The following is a 22,054-nucleotide window of genomic DNA, read 5'->3' on the forward strand; positions in this document are numbered from 1 at the left end:
CCCTACGACCCACCCTCCTATCCTGGCACTTTCCCCTGCCACCGCAGGAACTGTAAAACCTGTGCCCACACCTCCTCCCTCACCTCTATGCAAGGCCCTAAAGGAGCCTTCCACATCCATCGATGTTTTACTTGCACATCCACTAATATCATCTATTGTATCCGTTGCTCCCGATGCGGTCTCCTCTACATTGGGGAGACTGGGCGCCTCTTAGCAGAGCGCTTTAGGGAACATCTCCGAGACACCCGCACCAATCAACCAAATCGCCCCGTGGCTCAACATTTCAACTCCCCCTCCCACTCTGCCGAGGACATTGAGGTCCTGGGCCTCCTTCACCGCCGCTCCCTCACCACCAGATGCCTGGAGGAAGAACGCCTCATCTTCTGCCTCGGAACACTTCAACCCCAGGGCATCAATGTGGATTTTAACAGTTTCCTCATTTCCCCTTCCCCCACCTCATCCTAGCTTCTAACCTCCAGCAACTCGATCCCCTGACCTGTCCGGACTTGTCCGACCTGCCCAGCTCCTTTTCCACCTATCCACTCCACCCTCTCCTCCCTGACCTATCTCCTCCCTGACTTCATCTCCTCCCCCACTGCCCTATTGTACTCTATGCTACTCTATCCCCACTCCCACCCTCCTCTAGCTTATCTCTCCACGCTTCAGGCTCTCTGCCTTTATTCCTGATGAAGGGCTTTTGCCCGAAACGTCGATTTTGCCTGTCCTCGGATGCTGCCTGAATTGCTGTGCTCTTCCAGCACCACTGATCCAGAATCATTTGAACTCAGGCATATCACACTTCAAATCCAATCTGACTGCCATATTGGTTTACTCACAATGCTCTTTATATATACTCATCACTAAATCATAATACATCAATAGAATGCATCATTGTACTCACATAGGAAAAGGAAGATTAACCTAACATCTCCTAGTCATTCCGTTACAAGGTGATAAGGTCTATTTTGATTCTTGCAATCACTTTATTACTATTAATACTGTGACCAGATCAAAGTTTCCCAAACTTTCAAGGCACAAATGGAAGAATGTTCCTTGGCTTTGCAATTCATCTCTCTTCAGCAGAAATTGTTTTTAACTTATCATGTACTGAACCTGACAAACAACTGAATACAGGTGAAGTGTGAACATACAGTTAACATACTCCATCACTCATTTCTATTACATGCTCCATCAACCTTCTTGTGCTGCCACATCATAATTGTCATCTGAATTCTTGGAAATGAAGATTTTGCCTTACATTGCAAGCTGATACCTGTGCAATATTTGCCACTACGCTGACTGCAATGCGTTCACTCACTCTGTGTCTCACCATGTGCAAATCTCCCTCTACTTCCACTATCCTGTATAGAATAAGTAGTTTTAAGATGGATAGTAATTGTTGGTAGGTGAATGATGGGGGTGTAGTATGCAGAGTATATGAAATTAGTGGTGCAGTTGGTACTACAAGAAGATTCATTGATTGAACTGGACCACTTATGTGAGGCAATTGAACTTCATTTGACAATGCAACTTAATACTTCAAGCTAGACCCTTGGCACCATAACAGTATGGTTGCATTACCCAGAGTTTGTCTGGAGGCCATTCCTGATTCTCTTCAGATCGAGGACATGTCTTCCTCTGCATTCCTCAATCTTAGTGTCCAGTGAGGGCAGAACATTTTAAAACAAAGTTTCTTCACTGTGGTATTTTATTTATTTTTCTCCCAGGTCTAACTCACTTTTACATTGGGCTGGATTTTGTGGCTACAAATTAGACCGTTTGCCCTCATTCCTCATGTTTATGAAAAATATGGTGTGATGATGTTAGATCAGCAATCTGATGTCATCCTGCCAATCTTTGGTAATACTGAAGGCAAACTCACCAAAATTGCAAAGTTACCCACCGTTTTGAAGAAGACTGATATAAAAACAAAGAACTGAAAATCAAAAGCAGAAAGTGCTGGAGAAGCTCAGCACATCTGGCAGCATTTGTAGAGATAAAAACAGTTAATGTTTCAAGTTTAGTGACCCTTCATGTTCTGTGCTCTGCGCAGGTGTGGAATCACTCAACAGTGTGCTTACTACTGGCTGTAGATAACAGTCATTTAAATCGCCACATAGCAAGAACTTTGCAATATTAAAGGGAAGCAAGGGTTGTGAGCCCTTTTTACTTTTTTGATTCTGATTCAATTTCACTATCTTAGAATGTGAAGTGCATGACATGGGCTAGATTACACATAGTGTTGCAGCAAAAGATGTGTAACATTATCCCTTCATTTTGAGGTGCAAGGGCCAACAGAGACTTGGGTTCCTCCACACTGGGAACATCAATAGCAGGTGGACTACAAACAAATAAGTCTCCAAAGTAAATATAAATGAGAAAAGAAATGACACTAAATGGTCACCACATTATAAGTAGAAAGCACAGCATGCTGGAGCTTTTGTTGGGGTGGAGTCAGCATTGAACAAATTTTATGACCACAAAGACAAGTTTTCAGATAATTGGAATGGCACAAAATTTTTTAAAAATTGAGAGTCCTTTGAAATAGTATGAAGTCTTTCTGAAATTCTTTGTATGATGTATCATGATCATTCTATTCATATAATTTAATTATGTCCATGGCTTAAATTACATACGTTTGTCATCACATATGAACATAAATGAATGAATTTGTATAAATGTATAGTACTATTCTGATCTGCAGCATAAAAAAGTGTGAAATGTCATGATTTTCAACAGTTTCATGGTGATCATGTACATTTATGGTTTACTCACCATTGCTTCACGGAGAATACAGATAATCCAGGTAATCCCTTTAATTGTTTTAATTTTAGAAACATGGGATTTTGTGATTCATGAAAATATTACAGCTTTCCAAAAACTAGTCCTTGGAATTGAATGATGAATGAATTTACAAAATGTATGATTACTTTGTATTATATGTTTAAATACCTTCCCTGTACAGTGTTACAGCATCAAAACAATGGATGACCTCAAACACATACTCTTCCCCCACCAATGCTGAGTAGCAGCAGTGTGTTCTATTTGCAAAAGGCACTGCAGAAATTCACCAAAGCTTCTTAGACAGCAGGTTCGAAACCCAGAATGTCTTTGATTTTGAAGAGGGCAGCAGATACATTGGAACACCACCACTTGCAAGATCCCCTCCAAGCCACTCACCATCTTGACTTAGAAATATATCGTCCTTTTTTCTCAGTGTCATTTGAATCAAAATCTTGGACCTCCCTCCATTGTGCGTCCATCTACATCTCATGAACTGCAGTGGTTCAAGAAGGCAGCTCACCACTACTTTTTCAAGGGATCTAGGCATGAGTAATAGATGCTGATACCTCCAGCAATGCCACAATTCACGAGTGAATAAAAAAACACACTCAATTTGCATCTGTAGATTGTGTTTAACAAAGTAAAATATCTTAAAGCAGGTGTGTAGTCTGGCAAAAATTGATATTGAATTAAAGGAAGAGGTACGAGGAAGTAAGTAGATGTTTATCAAAGGAGGTCGTTTGAAGGAATTTAAATAGGTGATTAAAAAATTTAAAATGAAAACATTGTTGGATGATGGACTATTGCACAGGCATTGCAATTCAATTTCTACCCACACTCCCCAACACACACACACTTTGGACATTGTCTTCCAAACAAATCTCTCAACCTCAGGTTGCTGTTTCTCGATAGGTATTGTAGCACTGACTCTTAACCAAGTCATTGCACTTCTGCAGATGCATCGATGGAAAGTTTTGCAGTATAAGTAACTGCGTTCATTGTACTTTTCAAAGTCTGAACATAACTGACTATCTCAGAAAGAGTGTACTTATTAGTATTTGTGTTCTTTGATATTTATGTATTATTTTGTATCTTCATTCTTTAGTAAATAAGGATATTTTTTTAAAAATGTTGCAAGTCTTTATAAAATTCATAGGGGCATAGTTTTCTCTTCTCTTCCCTGTAAACTTATTGGCCTGTATTTTACATTCCCATTGGTGTGTTTGAAGGCAGGAGTGCTCGTAAAATCCAAAAGATGCCTCACCCACCACCTAGCCACCTTCCTTTGCTGATCTGCTTGTGGCCTTAATGCTACTTTCCTGCCTGCCCCATAAACCTTGACTCCTTTTATCTCAAGAATCTGTGTAATTTAACTTTAAATTTATTTAATGACTCAGTCTCTTCAAATCTCTTTGGAAACACATTTCAACAACTCGTGACCCTCCTTTTCATCTCTGTCATAAATACAATGACATAATTGTGAAGCAATGCTCTTCCCTAGATCGAGATTCTCACGTAAGGGGAATTACCCACCCATCAGCTATCCTGTCGAGTCCCTTTACATGTCTGAGTTGGATAAAGCTTATTTATGTATACCAATTAGTGTTAATTGCATTTAAACTGCAGTTTACAGTATACAGCAGGTGCCTCTAGAAATAGAAATTTGTATTTGAATAAAGACTAATTCTGGTATTCTGTCTTTTAATACTCAGCTCTTTGAGTTTTGATACCCATCATGCAGATATAAATAATCTTGAGCAAACAGCACATCTTCTCCACACAGTTGTCACTGCTGCAAGTCTCATGCATATCTTACAACTTCTAAATACTTTCAGCTATGATAGGCACATCAATGAAACACAAAGGGTGCAACTTTCCCCTTCCTAGTCATGAAAGCCAAATTACAAAATGAGCAAATGATTAGGTAGTTTACCCTGGAGAGAGATACTCACTGAATTCTTACTGCCTTCATAGAATCCCTACAGTGTAGAAACAGGCCATTTAGCCCAACAAAGTCCACACCGACCCTCTGAAGAATAACCCATCCAGGCCCATTCCCCTACCACTCTATATTTACCCTGGCTAATGCATCTAACCCATTCATCCCGGAACACTACAGGCAATTTAGCATGCTCAATTCACCTAACCTGGGCATCTTTGGTTTGTGGGTGGAAACCAGAGCACTTGGAAGAAACTCACACAGACATGGGGAGAATGTACAGACTTCACACAGACAAGTTGTCCAAGTCTGTAATTGAACCTGGGTCCCTGGTGCTGTGGGGCAGCAGTGCTAACCATTGTGTCACTGTGTCACCCAACCACTGAACCACCCTGCCTTCCATTGAGTCATCGTGCCTTAGCAATCAGGTGCTGGGCCAGAGGTCCATGGGAGACCATCTTGATGTGACCAATGATTAAGGCCCTTAATTGATAAATTAATAGACACTTGAGGGCCTCAACTCACCAGTGGCCCAATTACCTTCATTGCTGACATGTGAGAGAAGTTACTGTTTTCTGACTAGGAAACTAGGGCAATCTGCTTGCAGTTTGGAAGAAAGAGCCTCAACTCGCCCAATCTGTTAGCACAAGACCCTGTCTGAGGGTGATTGCACTTTGTGAGGGGAGGCTATGTCATTTTTACAAGTGTTTCCCTCAACGCATCAAGGGAAGGTAGTGATGTAAAGGTACTATCATTCGGCAAGTAATGCAGAACCCCAGATTAATGTTCGAAGACATGGGCTTGAATCTCACAATGACAGATGGGGAACTTGAATTCAATAAAAATTTGGAATAAAAGCTAGCCCAATTATGACCATATAACCACTGTTGATTGTCATAAAAATCCTTCTGGTTCATTAATGGCAGGAACTCTGCCATTATTAAGAAAGGAGGTAGACAAAAGGTGGGTAACTACAGTCCCATTAGCTTAACTTCTATAGTGGAGAAAATGCTTAAATTTATCATCAAGGAAGAAATAGCGAGACATCCGGAATAAAACTGTTCCATCGGGCAGACACAGCAAGGGTTGATGAAAGGCAGGTCATTTTTAACTAATTTACTGGAACTCTTTGAAGATATTATGAGTGGAGTGGACAATGGGGAACCGGCGGATGTGGTTTATCTTGATTTTCAGAAGGCATTCAACAGAAGTCAGCACAAAAGTCTGCTACATAAGGTAAAGGTGCACAATGTTATAGGTAATGTATTAGTATGGAAAGACAATTAGTTAATTCACAGAGAGCAAAGAGTGGGAATAAATAGATGTATTTCTGATTGGTGATCAGTGGCTAGAGGTGTGCCTCAGGGATCAGTGTTGGGATCGCAACTGTTTACAATTTGCATAGATGATTTGGAATTGGGGACCAAGTATAGTGTGCCAAAGTTGCAGATTACTTAAGATGAGTGGTAGAGCAAACTGTGCAGAGGACACTAAAAGTCTGCAGAGGGATATAGATAGGTTAAACGAGTGGGTAAGATCTGGCAAATGGAATTCAATGTTGGGGTAGCACAGTGGCTCAGTGGTCAGCACTGCTGCCTCATAGTGCCAGACACCCAGGTTGATTCCACCATTGGACAATTGTGTAGGCTTTCTACAGGTGCTCTGGTTTCTTCTCACAGTCCAAAGATGTGAGACGAAGTGGGTTGCCATGGGAAATGCAGGGTTATGAGAATGAGGTGTGTCTAGGTGGGAGGGTCATTGTGGACTCGATGGGCCAAATGGCCTGCTTCTATGCTATATCCTTCTATAAAAATGGGTCATCAATCTTGGTAAGAATAACAGCAAACTGGACCATTATTTGAAAAATTGCAGCACACTGCTGTGCAGAGGGATCTAGGTATCCTTGTGCATGAATTCCAAAATGTTAGTTTGCAGGTGCAGCAGATAATTAAGAAAGTAAGTGGAATATTGTCATTCATTGCTAGAGTTTAAAAACAGGGAGGTTATGCTGCAGCTATATAGGGTGCTGTTGAGCTACACTTGGAATACTGTATATGGTTTTGGTTTCCTTATTTGAGAAAGGATGTCCCGGCACTGGAGGTGGTGCAGAGGAGGTTCAATAGGTTGATTCTGGAGTTGACAGGCTTGGCTTATGAGGAGAAGTTGAGCAGGTTGGGAACCAAATTCATTGGAATTTAGAAGAATGGTGGAGGGGGCGATCTTAAAGAAACATATAAAGTTATGAAGGGAATAGATGATAGTAGCAAGGAGGTTATTTCCACTAGTGGGTGAATGTAGAACTCAGGGGTATAGCCTCACAATAAGGGGGAGCAGATTTAGGACTGAGTTGAGGAGGAACTTCAGTCCCCAAAGGATTGTGAATCTGTGGAATTCTCTGCCCAATGAAGAAGTTGAGGCTATCTTGTTGAATGTTTTTAAGGCAAAGACAGATGGATTTTTGAATACTAGAGGAATTAAGGGTTATGCTAAGTGGGCGGGTAAGTGGAACTGAGTCCATGAAAAGATCAGACATAATATTATTGGATGGTGGATCAGACTCTACTGGCAAGATAATCTGCTCCTGCTCCTATCTCTTATGGTCTAATCTGGTATACACGTGACTCTGGACACAGCAATGTGGCTGACTCTTATTTGCCCTTTGCAATTAAGGATGGGCAATAAATGCTAGTGTGGTCAGTGATGACAAGTCCCCAGTTTAGCATGTCACATGTATTTCACGCATGCTGAAGCACTACTTCTACATTCACATGGCTCTGCATGAAGCTGGTCACTTTTCAATGGAGGAAGTCATTCATTCAACTTCCTGAAATATAATAGCAAAAATGAGATGAGTGGAGTCCTGTAACCCCATAATATAACCCCATACTGCCTCAGGGAACTCAGATATGTTGGCACACAGTTGCTCAGCTGGTCCAAGTAGAGCTTTGTTTCTTGTGGCTGCCATAGCACTGCATTTGCACCAACTGAGCATGGCTGTATCTGACCTCCCTCCTCTACAGAGGGCTGCATGAATCTGCCTCTACTACTATCACTCCCATTGCACATTGATGCTGTGTTCTTTATGCAATGCCACCATATTTTAGTGTGCGTGAGGACCCACTGAAGTGAGTATATTTCTTTTTAGAGACTGATTACACACAGGCCAGTCATTAATATCACATTTTGCACTCACTTTTCTAGAATGAAGAAAGTAGTTGAAGCATCTGTGGCACTGCAACCATTCACCCTACAGTAAAGGTCTGCTGCTTCTAGATTCAACAACCTTCCACCATTCAACCATTTGTTTTAGTAGCCTTCATCTGCCATCTTCTGAAAAGAGGATTTTTCACTTCTCCACTTCCATCTCCAAGAGGACTTCGAGGTCAACGTCATTGAACCAATGCCCGAGGCCTATACCTCACTTTCTGTTGACCTGGTGCTTGTAATCCTGCATCCAAATGTGTATCCAGGGGCTACAGTCATGCCTTTATATCAGGCCTGTACTTCCTGCCCTGTCTCTGTTCTACACAAATTGGTTGCCAAATCTGACCTCGAACCAAATACCAAAATATTCCTTCAAATGTTTCAGACTGTAATTATTTACTCACACACACAACAAAGACCCAACCACCCCACTGGTACGTGTATTCAAGACTAAGAGCTCTGGACATTAGGGCAACAAGTGAATTCAGTGGATAAAGCAGAATGGTGGCATTCATGAAAACTTTTCTGTATAGTGATAAGGAATGCTGGAGCAGAGCAACTAAGAACTGGAGTAGGCTATTCAACTCCTCAAGCCTGTTCTGCCACTCAATTTGATTGCTGATCTGTGGCCTAACGCCATATAACTGCCTTTGGCCCATATCCCTTAATACCTCCGCTTAACAAAAGTTTATCTATCCCAGATTTAAAATCGACAACTGATCATGCATCCACTGCCAGAAGAGCGTTCTGAACAGCTACCTCCTTTTGTGTGTAGAAATGCTTCCTAACATCGTTCCTTGATGGTTTGGCCCTAATTCTCAGACTATGCTCCTAGTTCCAGAAATAGTTTACCTTTATCTAACCCGTCTTCTTCTGTACTGAAGACTTGATCAGGTTCCTCCTTTGATCATCTAAATTCTAGAGAACTCCGGACTTGAGGAACTGTATGGTCTAGTTCCTTAGGTTTGTTTGATAATTTTTCAGTAAAAATATTTCTTATGACTGTTCTTCTTCTGTAATTTAAAACAAATTACTTGTTTTCTTCAGAGGATTTTCTGAGTGTGACAATATCGACATTTACATTTGCAAATCAACTAAGAAATGTAAGTTTATTTCCTAATTATAATATATTAATTGAACAATAATGTTGTTTGCCAAGTGGAATGTACAGTTTGAATCTGGAGTTTGACACGCAATGTGATGGTTAAAAGGGAGATTAAATTTAAAATTCCTAGGAGTGGCGGAGGAAAAAGGTTAAGTGAGGACCTAAAATTACCTTCTCTGTGTTTTCCAGATTTCTGGGTTTTTAGGTCACTATTAACTGCCTCCACTCCTTCCTTCCTACCCTTTTGCAGACAAGTGTTTACTTGTGTGGAGAAAGGAAAAGAAATTACTCTTAAGTAACTCAGGTTATGATTGTAGCACTCTACACGTACTTATAATTTTGTGAGAAATGTGATCCTGTTGAGTGCTTATATCTTCCTGCCTCATTGCTAGCCCTGAGCAGTTACTTTTTGGTCTTTATATTTTACAGTTATTAGGCAGAAACTAGTCAGTCTTATGCAACTGTGTAGTGAGAGCCATTTAATAACTTCATCCCACTATCTCTGCATTATATCAATGGTACAGTGATCCTTTACTACATGGGGAGACTGCCCACTAAAAGCTGCTGATGTATCTGTGAGTTTGTGGGACAGCCCTCATAATCAGGCACACTTGCCCAATAAGTGAAATGTACCACTCGCGGACATAAATCTCTGCCCCCACTAATGTACCTGTATCTCCTCCCATCCATCAGCTCTGCCCAGAGACATCAACTCCATTCACCTGCTTTTGAGGCCTAATCCATCTTGCAACTCCTGGCTAAGTGCGGTCTCAATAGTGGCTACCATTCCCTTCAGTGAGCATTTCTTAGAGAGAGGATCACTGTCCTCAATGAGATAGCAACTCGACACTAGGTACTTATTTGCATGGGGAATGAAGAATTACATTGTTGTGTTCTCACCTCTTCAGTTCATCATCAGTGCCAACTCCTCCCCTATTCCAGCATTACAATAGACTCTTTGGAAACAAATAATGAATGTTCTCCTTTTAATTAACAACTCTAGACATTATTTAGTTTGTCAAATTTATATATATTATTTTTATTACTGCCATTGTGTATAGCTACTGACTTTGTTTCTTGCTCTCTCCTGTCTTTACTGTTTTGCTTAGTGACTAGTCTGTCCATATTCATGCTGATTAGTTGTCAGGCTGCTGCATCTCATGCTGGAAAGGGAGCTATGATAAAAGACGGCTGGGATCCAGAAATTGCATTCTTTCAGCTCTGGATAGTGGGCAAGAAATGTTATACTCCAGAAAGCCAAAGCTATGGTGAAGAGTAGAATTTGAACAAATCTTTGCAGAATTTTATCAACTTTTTTTTGCCGTTACACATTATGAAAATTCACCTTCTAACCAATAGCACAGTTTCAGTTTTTATAGAAACACACGTAAATCACTAGTTCATGTTCACCGACTTCATTACATTAATCACAATTAATATGTAATTAACAGGTAAGGAGTCTTACGGCATAATTATAGTGTCCCTATGTCCAAACATATGTAATACCATCTCTGAACAGGTTGATTAGAACATATCTATGCAGTTAATAGGTTCCCTGTTTTTTTCTCTAATTAAAAATTATGCATATCAGTACAGCTAAAATTTCAAAGCAGATTTAAAAAAAACCCTCGATATTCTGTATGAAGATGTGAGATGCCCTTTCTCCAGGACTCAATTTTGTTTCATTTGGAATTCTATTTGTAAAATAATTAGACAGTTGATAACTTGCATCCACCCATTTGACATATAAAACTTTCTTTCTCTCCAGCATTTGGTTCAATCCAGAAAGATTATTCTATATATCTTTTTCTCATTCACACTTTGGATAGATTGTACATTATCCCACAATGAATGATAATCCACAGAACATTAAAAAAATTTGTTTACTTCAGTATGCTTTGTACAAAACACTGTACAGTGAACAGAATTTCCCTTAAAATTCTTGGAAAATAAAACATTATATTCCACTAACCTCACAAGATCTATTAGCAAAATCTTACCAGCTGTGAATGTTGTGTGCAATGGGGAGATCAGTGGGAGAATCAGGCAAGGTGGCTGTTTCCAACATCAACATTATCTGCGCGCAGCTTTCCCCTTTGCTGTGTGTCAAGAATCTCACCAGGGAATAGTGAGTTCCCAATTAATGCTCTTTATTGCTTGTTAAAATAACTTGCTAGCAGTCCAACTTGCCATGGACTGTGATTTTACCAAACTTGGTGTACAAACTAGCCATCAGGAAAACTCAAAATGAAAAGTTATTTTGGCAGGTTCAACTCGCTGCTGAGTCCAGGAGACCCATCTTGACCATGGACAAATTTGAGAGCAGGGTATGATCCCTTCCACTATGAATATCAGCATTCCACTATAAGGGAGGCATCACCACCATCCTGGCTTCCTCCAATGCACTGACACTGTACCTTGCAAAGGTCTAGGAGGCACCAACAGCAGCCAGCAGTGTAAGGCTTCATCAGGTACAGTTATTGTGAGGAAAAGAACTCCTTACTCAGCGTGGACCAGGCTGTTATTGGAGCTACTCACTTGCCCTCTCAGCACACATTATATGGTGATTCATGGCACTACCTCAACATGCATGGCCTCTGGTACTTTACCTTGAGTTGGCAATTGGCACAAACTGCTGTGATGTGCAGCACTGAGGTCAGGGGAAAGGAGATCTGAGTAAAGAGGTATACCATTGTAGCCACATGTATATTGTATACCTCGCTGAATTTTTATTTTTGTAATTTTTAATCTTTTATCAACTTTGGTTTGGAGCTATTAACTGGGAAAGTGAGGTAAAGATGAGATTTGGACGATGATAACTGCTTGTGTAAAAAGGAAAACAAGCTTTTGTTTGATTATCGGACATCCCCCCCCCCCCCCCCCCACCCCATGCAACTACTTGGATCCTCCACTAGAGTTGTTAATGGACAGAAGACCCTGCACTAGGTTAAATCTGATCTTCTCAGAGGGGAGGGTGAAATGACATAAGGAATTCCAATGCTGGACACAACAGTGTAAAACAGACCATTCAACACAACTGATCCCACCCCATTATTATTTAGAACTATGTTCTATACTTATTCCAAGCATCCTTAGGGACTGACTGCAATGATGAAGAGAAATAAGAAGGAATGCTCCTGTCAACCCTTCATTCTGATCAGCTTCTGATCAGTGTTGCTCCTGACGGGCTATATCCTATCCACTTTTTCATGATCCGTAAACTTACATCCAGTTTTACCAAATGCCCCACATTGTATTTGCTTCACTCGACATTCTCTAGATCTGCTTAATTTAGCTTTCTCTACTGTTGTAGCAATGATCTGAGTTTAGTCTACTCTTCACCAGTGATATATTGTGTCACTTTGGTTTTCTTACATGGGATCTAAGGACCAATATCACAGTCAGCTTGGAGCTTGTCATTGAGGATAGACAAAGACAGTTGTAGCCTAAATTTCTAGGTCCAATGTATTCTTTAAAGATTTTAATGTCTATGTAAATTCTATAAAATATGCTACAAGAAAGAGAAATTAGACTTTTTAATATTTAATGCATGTGAATTCTTGACATTTTGCATTTTTTTTCTTAGATAAACACCTGTTTCTATGCTACTTCTCCTTTCAAAGAGTGGAACATATGTTCACCACCACATATTGAATATATTTCGGATATTATCACTACTCTGTGGGACCAACAAAGAAACACACTTATTACTCTATCTTACCTGCCATTACCTAACAAGGTCAATGCCACAGTATTGTTTTAATCACAATTTTATGTGTCTCTACATGTGAGTTGTCATGCCTTAGAAGGAAGTGGGAGTTAAATGAGCTTGAGTTAAAAAAGGATTGGCTCAGTCAGTTGCAAGTCCTCTTCAATCATTCTTAATTTTTGTCTTATACTGTTGCCATGGAGCAGTGAAGATTGAAGTTACCTCCATTGTTTAAGTTTAAACTTTGTAAGTGAGAAGTGCAAAGTTAAAAAATCACACAACACAAGGTTATAGTCCAACAGGTTTAATTGGAAGCACTAGTTTTCTGAGCGCTGCTCCTTCATCAGGTGGTTGTGGAGTATAAGATTGTAAGACACAGAATTTATAGCAAAGGTTTACGGTGTGATGTAACTGAAATTGTATATTGAAAAAGACCTGGATTGTTTGTTAAGTCTCTCATCTTTTAGAATGATCATGTTGGTTTCGTGGTTTAGAGATGCTGGTGTTGGACTGGGGTATACAAAGTTAAAAATCACACAACTCCAGGTTATAGTCCAACAGGTTTAATTGGAAGCACACTAGCTTTTGGAGCACCGCTCCTTCATCAGGTGGTTTCAGTACTTTCATATGTAAATTTCAAAACTTTTTTAAAAGTTACATTCCCAAGTGAACTTTAACAGTTGGTGTCAAGTTGGCCCAGATAATGCTTTGAAGGTGTGAGCTACCCTGTGTGAGGCTGTCGGTGCCAGAATGGTCAGACTGATTCTAATCTAAAAAACAGATTTACAGAATCTTCCATGGATTCATGCAGTATTTGAGCAAACACACACACACACAGACACGCTCACACACAAACTCCTACACACACAAATACTCCCACAGACACACAAACTCATGCAGACACTCTCCTGTACGCTCACACATACACTCCCACACACACACACGCACCCTCTCGCAGGCTTATACCCCTTTAAACTCACACTCACATACATACACATACTCCCTCACAGACACCCATAACCCCTCCCCACACACGCACCCACATGCACGCAGGTTTGTGGGGTGAATCTGTACCTGCAGAATTACATTTTACTTTGCTCAAAAACTCCATGAATCCATGTAAGATTCTGTTTTTAGATTAGAATCAGTTTGACTATTGTGGCACAGTCAGCCTCACACAGGGCACCTCACATTATCTGGGCCAACATGATACCAATTGTTAAAGTTCACTTGAGAACTTTAAGTTTTTTTTAAGTTTTTTAAAAAATATTTTACGATTTATATATGAAAGAACTGAAACCAACGTGGTCATTCTAATAGACAAGAGACTTAACAAAAAATCCAGGTCTTTTTCAATATATAATTTCTGTTATATCACACTGTAAACTTTTGCTATAAATTCTGTGTCTTACAATCTTATACTCCACAACCACCTGATTAAAGAGCAGCGCTCCGAAAGCTAGTGCTTCCAATTAAACCTGTTGGACTATAACCGGGTGTTGTGTGATTTTACCTTTGTACATCCCGATCCAACACCAGCATTTCCAAATCATAAGTGAGAATGAATTTCTTCTGTATTCTGACCGTAGTGAAATCAAAAGGGCAGTCTTTATAAATTTGTTTACAGTTCCTTCACATAGAGAATTAAAAAATCCTGTATTTTATCTATATCTGCAAAATTCCCCAAAATGATTCATCCAAATTATTAGTCATTACTGTAAAGTATATGTGGTAGACAGATTTCTTACAACAAAATTCCAGGGACAGCAACAAAATAAGGAGAAATTCCATTTTGAGTTGAAGTGAGGAATGAGTTTTGTGGTGTCTGGTCTACCATTGCTTGGTGCAAGATTTTGTTCTCTAACTCAAACTTGGTAAGTGGGATCTTGGGCATCTTTTTTTGAGATTGCATGGTCAGAGGGTTGGAAATATTGGTCAATGCTGGAGCTTTCCAGAATTCTCACTGTTGGCACCTTACATAAAATCCAAATACACCCAACTTCAAATATTGCATGCCAAGATCATCCTCACACACTGTTGCTTGAGCTTTGACATTCCAGAAAGGCCTAGAATGAAAAATAAGCTTGTACCTGCTTCATGAAAAAAGACTTGGAGATCTCGGTAGACAACATGATGGCAATGAGGATAGCCATGTTTCCTGTGGATTGCTACAGGAGACCATGCTTTCAGAGCAACCCACCTTGGATCCACATTGCAGGCTGTATCCTGGGTGAAGCACAATGCCCAATGGTGCAGGTGGAAGGTCAATGACCTTCTGTCCTCCACATGGGTATTTGCTGCTTTCTTCTCTTTGCTACCTCACACTCGTAGGGTTACCACCCCTCTACCTTTGCCAAAGTACATGCCTCTCACCAAGATCATTGACTACAACTTTCACTGTTGCATGCATCACATCCAATCAACAGCTTTCATCCAATTTATCCTCCTAAACTACAAACCTTTATGCCATCCATGCTTCCCAATCATTTGCTGAGGATGCCTGGCCACTTCTCCTGCTTGTGCATCAGTCTTAACTAACCATCCTTCAATTTCTTCACAATCCATTCCTCCCTTTGTCTCATTATAAAAAAGCTGGGCCCATTCCCTGCCAAAAGTGATGTCTCAACAGCATCCCAGTCGATTTATCTGTGGTCCCTGAAAGGTTCTCATTCTGAAGCCACTTTTCAAGCCTTTAACCCTTGGCACATGACCTGACCAACCTCTCCTTGGGTGTTAAAATTCTCTGCTAAATTTACAATATATATTTTTGTTCAATTTATTTAAACTAAAATGAAATGTTTTCTATTTATCCTCAGCCTCGGGCTAAAGTTACTTTGCGCAAGTTCAATGAAGATTTCACTTTGCATAAAACGAAAAGATTTCCAGAATTTTATTTCCCAGATGTACGGTTTATTCCAAATGGAATGTTTATGTACCCAACCACATACACTCTGTATGTGTTTGGATCACAGGTGAAGAATACATGTAAATTTATTTTTGTTGTTTGGAGTTCTAAAAGTAACGCACAATTATTTTCATTAATTGTTGAAATTAGATTGGCAGGTTGTCAAAATAGGTTGTACAAAACAGGTTGTTAAAGAAAAACATTGACAAGAGGCTGCCATGGCTGAAAATAACATTTAAACAAAGTAATAGCTGGTAAATGAAAAGAAAGTCAGAAATTAAACATAAATGCTGAAAATGCTCAGCAAAGACCAAAGATATCTTTTGGGAGAGAAACAGATTTAATTTGTCAGTGTGACTGAAGAGAAATGAAGTTGGGTTCACTGATGAAAATCTATGATGAAGCAAAATTTTGAAAGAGAATGGTTAGCTGGAGTGAGAGTGCTTAAGAAAGGAAGGTTTTAAATTCGATCATAAGAATGTGTAGGACAGTTGAGCTAAGGTACTTTTAAAAATTAGGCTTGTGTGATAATAGAATTTGTAAGCACACAACAGTTTTGTAAATGGAAGGTCATGGCATAAGTGAAATAATTCCATCAAAGGACAGCTTCCCATCACCAACTTACCCTTTATTTATATGTGGAAAGTCCTTGGCACTAATCCAGCTTCCTCAAAGCCACCTCTCCGAGTTACCAGAACTTAAGACCATAAGACATAGCAACAGACATTAAGCCATTCAGTCCATTGGGTCTGCTTCACCATTCAATCATGGCTGTTTCTCAACTCTGTTCTCCCGCTTTCTCCTCGTAGTCCTTGAGCCCCTTCACAATAAAGAACATATCAATCAAGAATCTCCGTCTTAACTATACTCAATGAGCTGACCCCCACAGCACTGTGTGGCAGTGAATTCCATAGATTCACCACTCTGGCAGAAAAAGTATCTTTTTATCTCCATTCTGAAAGGTCTTCCCTTTACTCTAAAGATCGGGTCCTAGTCTCTCCTTCCAATGGAAACATCTTCCCAACATCCACTCTGTCCAGTCCATTCAGTATTTGTAAATTTCAATTAAATTTCTCCTCATCCTTCCAACCTCCATCAAGTGTAGACCCAGAGTCCTAAACATTTGTTATGTGTTAAGCTTTTCATTCCTGGGACCAATCTCGGGAACCTCTTCTTAACCCGCATCCTTCCTGAGAAATGGGGCCCAAAACTGCGCACAATACTCTAAATGTTGTCTGACCAGAGCTTATATAGCCGCAGAAGTACATCTTTGCTTGTATGTTCAAGTCCTCTCAAAATAAATGCCATCATTGCGTTTGCCTTCCTAACTACTGACTCAGCCTGCAAGTTTACATTGAGAGAATCCTGGACCAGAACTCCCAAGTCTCTTTATACTTCAGACTTCTGAATTTTCACCCCATTTAGAAAATAATCCATGCTTATATTCTTCTTTCCCACATTGTACTCCATCTGCTACTTCTTTGCTCACTCTCCTAACCTATCCAAATCCTTCTACAGCCTCCCTGCCTCCTCAATGCTACCTATCCCTCTACCTATCTTTGTATTGTCTGCAAACTTAGCCAGAATACCCTCAGTTCCTTCATCTGGATCATCAATGTATAAAATGAATTGTTACAGTCCCAACACTGAGCCTTATGGAACACCACTTATCATTGGCTGCCATCCTGAGAAAGATCCTTTTATCCTAACTCTCTGCTTTCTGCCAGACAGCCAATTTTCTATCCATGCTAGCTATTTGCCTCTTATCTTACTCAGCAGCCTCCCATGCCGCACCTTGTCAAAGGCCTTTTTGAAGTCCAGGTAGATAACATCCATTGCTCTCCTTGGTCTAACCTGTTTGTTACTTCCTCAAAGACTTATGGCAGATTTTTCAGGCATTACCTCCTCCTGATGAAAGCATGCTGACTTTTCCCTAGTTTACCATACACTTCCAATTATTCAGAAATTTCATCCTTCACAATGGACTCCATAATCTTACCCATGACCAAGATTAGGCTAATCAGCCTATAATTTTCTGTCTTTTGCTTTGCTCCCCTTTTAAACAGGGTGCCACATTAGTGATTTTCCAGTCCTCTGGGACCCTTCCTGACTCTAGTGATTCCTGAAAGATCACCATTAATGCCGCCACTATTTCTTCTTTTATCTCCTTTAGAACTCTGGGATGTAGTCCATCTGGTCCAGGTGATTTATCCACCTTCAGGCCATTCAGTTTTTCCAGTACCTTCTCCTTGGCTACCATACTCAGCTCTGCCCCCTCACTCTCTTGAATTTCTGGGATATAACTCATGTCTTCTACCATGAAGACTGACACAAAGTAATTATTCAGTTCCTCAACCATTTCCTTTTTTTCCCACTACTATCTCCCTAGTATCATTTTCCAGTGGTCCAATGTCCACTTTTGCTTCTCTTTTGCCCTTTGTATATCTAAAGAAACTCTTACAGTCTTTCTTTATATTACTGGCTAGCTTATCCTCATATCTAATCTTCTCTCTCCTTATTTCTTTTCTTGTTGCCCTCTGTTGGTCTTTGTAAGCTTCCCAATCCTCTGGTTTCCCACTGCCCTTCATCATATTATATGCTTTTGCTTTTGCTTTTATACATCCCTTTCAATAAGTGTGGCGCTGGAAAAGCACAGCCTGATAATAAACTCTTCATTCCTGATAAAGAACTTATACTCGAAATATCAACTCTCCTGCTCCTTGGATGCTGCCTGACCAGCTGTGCTTTTCCAGCAGCACACTTTTTGACTCTGATCTCCAGCATCTGCAGTCCTCACTTCATCCTCCCTGTACCATTCTTCTTTTTAGAACAAAAGAACAAAGAAAATTTACAGCCCAGGAACAGGCCCTTCGGCTCTCCAAGCCTGAGCTGATCCAAATGTACTGTCTAAATCTGTCGGTGAATTCCTAAGCATCTATATCCCTCCACTCCCCACCTACTCATGCATTTATCCAGACGCATCTTAAATGATATTCCTCGGGTTAGATTTTTGCTGTCTCTCCTGAATTACTCCCAAAACTCCAGCCATTGTCTTTCCTCTAGGCTCCTTTCCCATTTAATTCTGCCCAGCTCCTCCCTTATGCCTCTGCAATTGCAATTATTCAGCTGTGTAATACTGTTACCAGTGATTCTATCTTCTCCCTCTCGAATTGCAAAGTAAATTCAATCATTTTATGATCACTGCCTTCTAAAGGTTTCTTCACCTTAAGCTCTGTTATGAAGTCTGCCTCATTACATTGCATTAAATATAGTATTACTTGTTCCATAGTGGGCTCCACCACAAGCTGCTCCAAAAAGCCATCTCATAGACATTCCACAGATTCCTTGCAATACACTACCAACCTCTGACACCCCTATTCATATCTGTCAGTCAGGGCTCCCTGATTAAATCAGATTAACAGCCATAATCAGGAAATTCATGTTCTATGAGGTTCACCTGGCTGACCTCATTACAATCAACATAATAAGAACAGAGATTTAAGCGGTTAAAGAATTAGAATCATGGCTCAGAAGCCGTTGGAGTAGACTTTAAAGTTTTACCGAGTGGTATTTGGGGGAGTGGCACTTGGGCCTGGGAACCTGTGGCTGGGTTGAAACATGGAAACAAAACATTTATAGCACAGGAGATCGTTACTTGGTCCTTGCCAAAAAGTTTAAAATTCATTTGAGGTGGCAGGAGCCGGAATGAATCCATGATGTGGAAAGCTGAAACCTATTGAAAGGTGGAAAAGGGTGGCATTAGCAGACCCTGAGGTTTGAACACATCAATTAATGGAAGTAAGAAGAGCTGAAACAAATATTTCTTAGGAGGAGACTGAGAATTAATTTAAAAAGGAATTGAAGTCAGGGTGCACATGTGGGACAGAGAAGAAAAGCTTCTACTCCTCTAAGGATTTACTCAATCCCTGCTGTCTATACCTGACATATGCTTCCTTCTTTTCACATGTTGCCAGATTTCAGTTTCGTAAACCTTACATATAGTTCCTTTTTTTTGAAACAACTGCACAGACAATGGCTTCCTATCATTGAGTCACCCTTTATTTACTTAAGCATAGTCCACTGGGTGGAGTCAGTTTCTCGAACTGAGGAGATTCTAAATCCCCATTTATATTTTTTATTTTTTTTCTCTTCTTTATCGACCTCTGGTTGCAACTAGCCAGCTGAAAAGCCAGTTCACCAAGGAAAAGGAATAAAGCCTGCAGTGCCACTGTCTGTAGCCAATCAGCTTAAAGTCAGTTCCTCAAGAAGTAAAAAAAAATCCCCACCAAACCACTGGCTGTGGCTCTTGGCCAGCCACCTCAAGAGCCAGGAACCCAGGGCAAGCTGGCTGTGGCCAGCCAACCCAATGGTCAGCCAGCTCAAGAGCCAGGAACCCAGGGCAAACTGGCTATGACTGTTGGCCAGCTAGCTCAAGAGCCAGTAACCCAGGGCAAATTGGCTGTGGCCAGCCAGCTCAAGAGCCAGGAACCCATGAATATATATTTTTTATTTTTCAGATTATTTTTTATTCATTCAAAGGATGAGGGCATAGCTGGATAGGCCAGAATTTGTTACCCATCCATAATTGCCCAGAGGGCAGTTAATAGTCAAACACATGGCTGTGGGTCTGGAGTCACATGTAGGCAAGACCAGGTAAGGATGGCAGTTTCCTTTTCTGAAGGACAATAGTGAACCAGGTGGGTTTTTCCAACAATCAACTATGGATTCATAGTCATCATAAGACCTTAATTCCAGATTTTCTTTGCATTCAATTTCCACCTGCTGAGGCAGGATTCAAACCCGGGTCCCCAGAATATCACCTGGGTCTCTAGATTAACAGTCCAGCGATAATACCACAAGGCCATTGAAGAAAGTTCCCAAAACAGACACACAACAGTCGCTAGGTGATCTTGAGCAACCAACCTTCAGATTAACAAATGAATGCACTGACAAATTTCACCACAGAGACGGACCATCCCTGTTTATATATAATTTTTATTTTCCCCACACTACTGCCTAACAGCAGTTTATAATTTTCCCAGCACTCATGTTTTGTGTGTGTGCAGGTGTAGGATAGAGTAAAGAACAACAGGTGTTGAAATATTTATTTGTATTCCACCACCAGTTAGAAAGGAAACACCTGAGGGGCATTCTCTGTTTGTTTTTTCTTTATTTTTCTCTTTTTTGTTTTTTTTCCTTACCCCCACACTACCACCTAACTGCGTTAGTGCTTATTTTTCCCCAGCACCCATGTTGTGTGTGTGCAGATGTGAGACACAGTGAAAGACACAAGGTGTACAAATCTTTATTCAATTTCCACCACCAGGAAGAAAAGTAACACCCAAGTGGCCTGTGGCAAGCAGTGCCCTTCACATCAAAGGGCAAAGCTGCATGATCAAACAGTGAAGGGGAGAGCAGGGATTAAATCATATCGTATGTATTTTTTTTAGAGTCCTTCGCACGCTGGTCCAGCTCCTTCAGAGCCAGCTCTCAGAGTAAACAGGATGTCTAACACTTCTGTTCTTTCTTTTTTTCTCCTCCTTCTCCTTCTCCTCCTCTCTCTCTCCTTCTCTCTCTCCCTTTCCTTCTCCCTCTCCTTCTTCTTTCCAATACACGATGTGGGCAGCCAGCTCAAAGTCAGTCCCCTCCTCTGATACAAAAAAGGGAGAGTCCTTAACACTGACCCAGATCTCAGAGTGACCAGAACCTCTGACCCTCCTTTTTTTTGTATTTTATTTTCCCCCCCATTCTACCGCGTGCTTATTTTTCTTTATTTTTCTCTTTTTTTGTTTTTTTTCCTTACCCCCACACTACCACCTAACTGCGTTAGTGCTTATTTTTCCCCAGCACCCATGTTGTGTGTGTGAAGGTGTGAGACACACAAGGTGCATGAATCTTTATTCAATTTCCACCACCAAAAAGAAAGGAAACACCTGTGTGGCCAGTGGCAAGCAGTGCTCTTCACATCAAAGGGCAAAGCTACATGATCAAACATGAAGGGGAGGGCAGGGATTAAATCACATCCTCTGTTTTTTTTTATCTTTTTTTTTCTATTTACCCGGGCTCTAACGTACACTCCTGTTTATATATTTTTTTTTCTTTCTTCTTTTACCCGGGTGGCCAGTGACAAACACTGCCCTTAATCTCCTGATTATATATTTTTTTATTTTAACCCCCACACTACCACCTAAGTGCGGTAGTGCTTATTTTTTTCCCCAGCAGCCATGGTGTGTGTGTGTATACGTGTGAAACACAGTGAAAGACACAAAGTGCACAAATCTTTATTCAATTTCCACCACCAGGAAGATAGGAAAACACCCGGGTGGCCAGTGACGAGCAGCACCCTTCACAACAAAGGGAATCTCCTGTTTATTTTTTTTTCAGGAAGATAGGAAAACACCCGAGTGG

At 40.6% G+C, this 22,054-nt stretch overlaps 1 long non-coding RNA gene across 2 annotated transcripts in view; it reads left to right on the forward strand.

The window, feature by feature from the left end:
* Positions 1–12,747, forward strand: part of LOC122553404 — a 19,767-nt gene extending 7,020 nt beyond the window's left edge. Inside the window, exons 1-3 of one of the 2 annotated variants that reach the window (XR_006312697.1) lie at positions 2,738–2,806; positions 7,925–9,030; positions 12,619–12,747. This is a non-coding gene — a long non-coding RNA (uncharacterized LOC122553404). Of the gene's footprint in view, positions 1–2,737; positions 2,807–7,924; positions 9,031–12,618 lie in introns of those variants that run through there. The other variant, XR_006312696.1, reaches the window with a different exon arrangement.
* Positions 12,748–22,054: the final 9,307 nt, after the last annotated feature.

Source organism: Chiloscyllium plagiosum, chromosome 10 (assembly GCF_004010195.1).
Source record: "Chiloscyllium plagiosum isolate BGI_BamShark_2017 chromosome 10, ASM401019v2, whole genome shotgun sequence".
NCBI lineage: Eukaryota > Metazoa > Chordata > Chondrichthyes > Orectolobiformes > Hemiscylliidae > Chiloscyllium > Chiloscyllium plagiosum.